General features: G+C 41.3%; 1 non-coding gene across 1 annotated transcript; it reads right to left on the bottom strand.

The window, feature by feature from the left end:
- Nucleotides 1-1,658: 1,658 nt before the first annotated feature.
- Nucleotides 1,659-1,762, bottom strand: LOC117095529. The gene has a single exon (XR_004442058.1). It is a non-coding gene; the product is annotated as a small nucleolar RNA U13 (small nucleolar RNA).
- Nucleotides 1,763-7,681: the final 5,919 nt, after the last annotated feature.

Here is a 7,681-nt window from a genome sequence, read left to right as displayed (position 1 = left end):
AGTAGGGGCTGTCCATTCTGATTGGTTTCAACTGTTTTAATATTTTGATTATCAGTGATATTAGAACCCAGTAATTTGACTATACTCCTAGCGGAATATACTACCTTGGGATACACACACACACAAAACAACTGCAAATAAATCTTTAATGACCAAATTGTCAGAGAGAGAGAGAGAGATTACAAGCTGCCTCTAGCTCACTGAGCTCCAGTGGAAAGAGAAGGAGGTAAGAAAGATTTCCATACTATGGCCCACAAAGCTATCAGTGTAAAGTATTCAGGAAGTTACTGGATATAAAAGTCACCTGCAAGAGTTCACACTCTACTGGAGTGCTGAAGAAACTTCATCACTGAGATACTACTGCACTGGTACTGTGGTACTCTATAAAATTAAATATTATCTGAAGTCTATCAACTCCTGATTTGCTAACTTTCCTTCCAGCATCTGGTGCAAGAAATTTCTCAGGACTTCAAACCAGATCTGTGCTTCCAGAGCACAGCCACTGGTGCTTTGTGAAGGCAAGGGAGGCCTATTTGGTTGGCCTTTTTGAAGACAACAACCTATGTGTCCTCCATGCCACATGTGTAACAATTATGGCAAAAGACATCCAGCTAGCACATAACGTACGTGAAGAACATGCTTAAGAATTCACTGTGATGGAAAACATTTCATTCTTCTCTCTCTCTCTTCTTCCTGACACTGGTAGTTGTGAATGTTAGATTTTTTTCCCCATGAGGTCAAATGGTACCTATACAATGACAACAAGTGGAAAAACAGAAGGCAGAAATCAGGTACTGGCAATTTCTCCATATTCATTTGTGTATGAATTTTCAATATAAATGCAGGGACACAGATTTGATTATATGAATTTATCAAATTTTCACATGTACAATAAAAATATGCACTATTGTGTATCAATAACAAATTTTAAAAATGCAAGGACACAAAGCATTAATGCAAGTCAAAATGTTTCAGTGAACAAGTTTTAGCAGTTCAACTTTTTTTTTTTTCTGAGACAGAGTTTCTCGTTACCCAGGCTGGAGTGCAACAGCGCGATCTCGGCTCGCTGCAACCTCCTACCTCTTGGGTTCAAGCGATTCCCCTGCCTCAGCCTCCCAAGTAGCTGGGATTACAGGCACCCGCCACCATGTCTGACTAATTTTCATACTTTTTAGTAGAAGCAGAGTTTCACCATGTTGGCCAGGCTGGTCACGAACTACTGACCTCAGGCAATCTGCCTGCCTCACTCTCCCAAAATGCTGGGATTACAGGTATGAGCCACTGCACCTGGCCAGCAGTTCAACTTTATAACAATATAAATAAACCTGTTAAAATTTTCTGGACAATGCCAGCATTTGGACTTTTTAAAAACAAGCAAATTTCTTATTCATGGCAACTAAATAATGTTAGCAGCATTTGATAATACAGTCGATTCTGTGCATTCACTGTACTTTTCTGAGTTGTCCTACATGCAAGTACAGGTTTTTAATGTCTGTCTTCTGTCCTATTCCTGTAAGTTTGCTATTAAAATATATTAAACTATTTTTTGTAAAAGGAGAAAATGAAAGAAACACAAACATTGGTCATTTTATGACATTAAGGAATACTTGTTAATTTTTAAGGTATGCTAATGGTATTGGTATTATTATTATTTTTCATGTCAGATGGGTAATGTGCTGATGACATAACGAGGTTCAAGGGTGGCACATCTCACGCATGCACGTGAACACCCAATCATCACACTTATGAACTACAAAAGGATCAGGATTATGTTTTTAAAAAGTCTTTCCCTTTCATGATAAATACTAAAATATTTACAGATCAAATAATATAGCTGGGCTGCTTCACAAGAATCCATTGGGTGTTGAGGTAAAGAGAAAAGTGAATGGGTGTAGATGAAATAAGAGTGGTTATGAAGTGATGATCTTTGTGGCTGTGGGATTGGTTACTGAATTAGTCTCTCTATTCTTGTGTATGATAAAAATTTTCCATTATAGGCCTACTATGGTGACTCATGCCTGTAATCTCGGCACTTTGGGAAACCGAGGTGGGCAGATGGCTTGAGCCCAGGAGTTTGAGACCAGCCTGGACAACATAGCAAAACTCTGTTGCTACAAAAAATAGCCATGATCATGCTGCTGTACTCCAGCCTGAGTGACAGAGTGAGATCATGTCTCAAAAAAAAAAAAAAAAAAAAAATCCATTACAAAAAATCAACAAAAAAGTTACATTTATTTACTATCACTCCTGCAGGTCACGTAACTAAATTTCCTAACTTTATGGTTGAAAAAATTTGAGCAAAGAATTCCCCCAGGACACTTTGCAAAAAAGCACTTTGGAAAGCTCTTGCTCTTTGGAAAAAAAGCAAGGACTTTGGAATCTTACTTACTATACCAGCTATGTGACTTGTGGCAAATTACTTAACCTTTTCAAGTCGCATTTGAGTTATCTGTATAATCAGGCTAATAGCATTTATCATGACGGGCTTTGTGAGAACTAAAGGAAATAGCACCTGTAAAGGGCCTAGCACGGTGAGCAGAGAGTAGACGCTCAGTAGTTGGCAATTGTCACTATTATAAAGTGTCTAAGATCATACAACTTGTAGTAGTACAGTCAAGATTTAAAGCACAGGTTTCCTGATGCACAATTCTGCCATATTAGGTTATTTCTTTTGAGTAACAAGCTTTTAATAAGTACCAGCTGAACTGAAGAAAACAGAGAAACACCTGAATGGAAATTAATGAACAACTGACAAGAAGATTTGTTTCCCTAGATATGATATCATATCATATCTTCAATAATGGCATCAATCTTGTTTCTCATTGACAGTCATGGCCTGACTGTATCCTTCCCATGAAAACATTTGGTTCCATGAGGGCTGGTTTAAATAAAAGGAATTTGCCTTAGGAGGGTTTCTATTTTTAAATCTGTAACAAAAGGCCCCATATGCAGCACAACTACCTATAGATGATAATCTGACTTGACCAAGGTCCCCCTGCTAGAAAGAGGCAGAAATGGGTTTAGAACCTGTATTTCCAGGTATATATATTTGCTTTCAGTAAATACGCTATTTTTATTTATTTATTTTTGAGACAGGGTACAGTGTAGTCGCATGGTCATAGCTCACTGTATTCTCAACCTGCTGGGCTCAAGCGATTCTCTTTGCCTCAGTCTCCTGAATAGCTAGGACTACAGGTATGGGCCACTGTGCCTGGCTAATTTTAAAATTTTTTTCTGTAGAGACATGGTCTCACTATGTTGCCCAGGCTGGTATTGAACAGTTGGCCTCAAGCAATCCTCCTGCACTGGCTTCCCAAAGTGCTAGGATTACAGCTGTGAACCACAGCGCCTGGGCTGAATATATTATTTTTAGATGTTTACACGTTAGGAAAAATAATTTCCACTATAAAGCATACAATGTATGGTACTGTCTTTCTAAGAATCAACAATAAGGAATGTTCCATTTATCATCACATGGACTATTGTTTTTCTTCTTTCTTTTTTTTTCTTTTGAGGCATCAGTTTCAGCAGACACCCTTTGCCAGATGCTCCTGGCACTCTGAACTTCTTATCATCTGATCTGAGGAAGAGCTGCAGGGCTTTAAACAATGTATGTATTTATTGGCATTATTCTCTTTGTTCTCTACTTACATAAGCCTCCCCAGTTCTTTCTTCTTTCTCAGTAATTTTGGAAACCTTTCATAGGAAGGGAAGAGAGAATAGGATGTCTTTATTCTCTGTACTTCTTGGTGGAAGCAAGGGAGAATATATGATGGAACTGATGAATGGAAATGATAAAACTAAAGGACTTTACCCCAGTCACTCTGCTACTATACTAATGAAAAATTTAATTGTGTTTAATAAACACCTAACATTGTGCTAGATACTGAGAATACACAGGTGGTTCAGACATTTGATCAGTTTGGTGTAGCTGCCCTCAGAGAGCACAGAGTTTAGTAGGTTGGGCAGATGGGTATCAAAACAACTATAATAAAAAGCTAGAAAATATAACCGTTAGAGGTGAAAATGAAATGCTTTAGCAAGAAGAGAGAAGTTCTGACAAGAACAGACAGGCTTTCAGAGAGAAAGTAGAGTGTGGTTGGTGCCACGAGGGATCTTACTTCAGCAGACTGAGAATCAGAATTTAAGACTTGTTACTCCGAGACTGTTGGTGGTTACATCATATGAAGGAAATTGGAAAGGACAGGGTATATTCTGAGAACACTGGTGTGGCTCCAACTGCCAGCAGCAATTCCACTTGAGGGTTCTTTCTTGCCTTTTCAAAACAAAATGTAAACACAGAGGATAAATATAATCAAACCAAACCAAAGTTAAAAGAATAACAATACGATACGGAACAGGCCAGGTTCTTTCTGTTCCAGAACCCACGTGTCAAGGAAGAAGCCATATGTATCTCTTCATCAAATATTTAATGAACCCCATTGTGTGCTGGGCATTGGGATAAATGCTGTGGACAAAGCAGTGAACAAGACAGCCGTAGCTTCTGAGTTCACAAAGTCTATATTCTGACTAGGGACACAGTTTTTAAACAGCAACTAATTACATAACTACAACTGTAATAGGCAGTGTAAAGAAGTGAAGATGCTAGGGGAACAGTTAACAGTCTGGGGTATTAGGAATTCTTCTTTGAAGAAGTCACATTTGAACTGAGTGCTAAAGGAAGAGTGAGGGCAGAAGCTGGAGTTCGGGGTTGAGGGCAGGGAAAGAGTGTTCAGGGTAGCACCACCAGTGTGGGTGGCCAATGAAGAGTGAGAAAGCTAAGCGGGTGGGTGAAAACCTCTTTGTGCATGGCCTTATAGGCCCCATTCATGATTCGGGTCATTACCCTTACACGCCAGGAAGCAACATAGTTTTGAAAGGTCAGTTTGAGTGCAAAATGGAGAAAGGATCAGAGAAAAGAATAGATGGCAAAGACCAGTCAGAAGGCTACTGGGACCTGCCTAGAATCCAGGCAAAGAAATGAGGGTGACTTGTATTAGGGTGGAGACACTGGGGATGGAGAGATTCAGGAAGAAAGTTTGGGAGGAGGAGGGCAAGATCTGAAGAGAAAGTCTGGCTTGACAAGATCAGTTGGGTGGTGTGTGTGTGTGAGTGTGTGTGTGTGTGTGTGTGTGTGAGACAAGATCAGCTGGGATGGTGTGTTTGTGTTTTTAAAAGATCAGCTGGGATGGAGTGTGTGTATGTGTGTGTGAAAGACAAGATCAGCTAGGGTGGTGTGCATGTGCGTGTGTGTGTGTGTGTGTGTGTAAGACAAGATCAGTTGGGGTGGTGTGTGTGTGAGACAAGAGCTGTTGAGGTGGTGGGTATGTGTGTTTGTGGGTGTGTGTGTGAGACAAGATCAGCTGGGATGGTGTGTTTGTGTGTTTAAAAGATCAGCTGGGATGGAGTGTGTGTGTGTGCGTGTGTGAGACAAGGTCAGCTAGGGTGGTGTGCATGTGCGTGTGTGTGTGTTAAGTCAAGATCAGTTGGGGTGGTGTGTGTGAGATAAGATCTGTTGAGGTGGTGGGTATGTGTGTTTGTGGGTGTGTGTGACACAAGATCAGCTGGGGTGGTGTGTGTGTGTGTGAGAGACACAAGATCAGCTGGGGTGGTGTGTGTGTATAACAAGATCAGCTGGTGTGGTGTGTGTGTGAGAGAGAGACAAGATCAGCTGGGGTGGTGTGTGTGTGTGTGACAGAGAGAGAGAGAGGGAGAGAGACAAGATTAGCTGGTGTGGTGTGTGTGTCTGTGTGTGTGACAAGATCAGCTGGTGTGGTGTGTATGTGTGTGTGTGTGAAAAGATCAGCTGCGGTTGTGTATGTGTGTGACAAGATCAGCTGGTGTGGTGTGTGTGTGTGTGTGACACAAGATCAGCTGGGGTGGTGTGTGTGTGAGAGAGAGAGAGAGACAAGATCAGCTGTGGTGGTCTGTGTGTATGTGTGTGAGACAAGATCAGCTGTGGTGTGTGTGTGTGATTGAGAGAGAGACAAGATCAGCTGGGGTGGTGTGTATGACAAGATGAGCTGGGGTGGTGTGTGTGTGTGTGTGTGAGAGAGAGAGAGAGAAACAAGATGAGCTAGGGTGGGGGGTGTGTGTGAGAGAGAGACAAGATGAGCTGGGGTGGTGTGTCTGTGTGAGACAAGATCAGCTGAGGTGGTGTGTGTGTGTGACAAGATCAGCTGGGGTGCTGTGTGGGTGTGTGTGTCTGTTCCATAGCAGTGAGAGGAGTCAGAGCAGGGACCCTAAGCAGGGACCCTAAGCAGGGACCAGATTTTAGACTAACAAATCTGCACCACTTTTAGTTATATTCTCTTTTGCATTATACTAGAATCCTCACACTCTTGAACCAAGCCCAAAGTCAGACCAGAACGTCAAGAATCAGTCATCTTTTCTTAATCCCCATATACTGAAACTGTGCAAGATTTGGCTTGTGGGGTCACACCCTAAGCATTCCTTAATCCTTTCCCAGAACCTTGTGCAAAGCTTTAAACAGAGAGAACAGACAAGGATATCAGGAAGACAAAAAAGAAAAGAGAAAACCTGTAATCAGCTAGAAAGAAAAGGATGATAAGTAAATATGGGTTAGCTGTACTGAGTTAAAGAAATACATTGGCTGGGCAGGGTAGCTCATGCCTGTAATCCTAGAACTATGGGAGGTCGAGGCGGGCAGATCCCCTGAGGTCAGAAGTTTGAGACCAGCCTGGCCAATATGGTGAAACTCTGTCTCTACTAAAAATACAAAAATTAGCTGCGCGTGGTTGCATGCACCTGTAGTTCCAGCTATCTGGGAGTCTGAGGCAGGAGAATTTCTTGAACCCAGGAGGCGGAGGTTGCAGTGCGCCGAGACTGCACCACTGCACGCCAGCCTGGGTGACATGACAGAACAAGACTCCATCTCAAAACAAACAAACAAAAAAAAACAAAAAACAAAAAAAAAAAGAAAGAAATATATTGGTACAAGTTCCCAGGCCTTCCTGTTTTGGGTGGAGATGAAATAATCCTTTAGAGAGAATCTTAGATGCAACTATGTTTGAGGCCCTTATCTGCTGGAGGAACAAGAACTTAGTAGTGCTAAGGCTTGGACATTGTAGTCACTTAGTAAATATTTGCTGAAGTGAAGCATAATAAAGGTTTGGAGGGTTACATACACTCAGTGAAAATTATTTAGAGTCCCCAACTTCTATAATTTCATTACAAAAAGGAGAAGGAAACAGGGAGCAGATAGGGCTTAGCTGCTGTTGTGGAAACAGGAACTTCGTGTCATATGAAGTAAGTAAGCTCTGGGACAGGAATTTTAGCAATAACAGCTTGACCCTTGGCAAGTCTGCACCTTTGTTTTCTCACTTAAAGTAAGGAGATTATATAAGATGGAGATTTTCTAAGTGCAACTTTTGGTCTAATACAGTATAGAAAGCAAAGTCCAAAAGCTTATACTATATAGATTTGAGTGGGAAAAAAAGCAAGCAAGCCATTTACTGAAGGCAACAGGGAGCCTTCTCTGCTACATTTCAAAGAAGCTTATTACACTGAGACAGGATCCACATGTGGATTCCTTTCTCTGGGCTCCCGACTAAGAACTGATTGCCACCACCTGTTTTTGTTCATACCAGCATCTGTTATTGTCTAAAACAAATATTCTCCCTTCACTACAGTCCTCAGTTTCTCAACAACTTTCCTAACA

The sequence above is a fragment of the Trachypithecus francoisi genome, unplaced genomic scaffold, assembly GCF_009764315.1.
Source record: "Trachypithecus francoisi isolate TF-2019V2 unplaced genomic scaffold, Tfra_2.0 Lachesis_group13, whole genome shotgun sequence".
NCBI classification, from domain to species: Eukaryota; Metazoa; Chordata; class Mammalia; order Primates; family Cercopithecidae; genus Trachypithecus; species Trachypithecus francoisi.
Note: the sequence above shows the minus strand (reverse complement) of the source record. Positions and strands in the feature narration are given on the sequence as shown.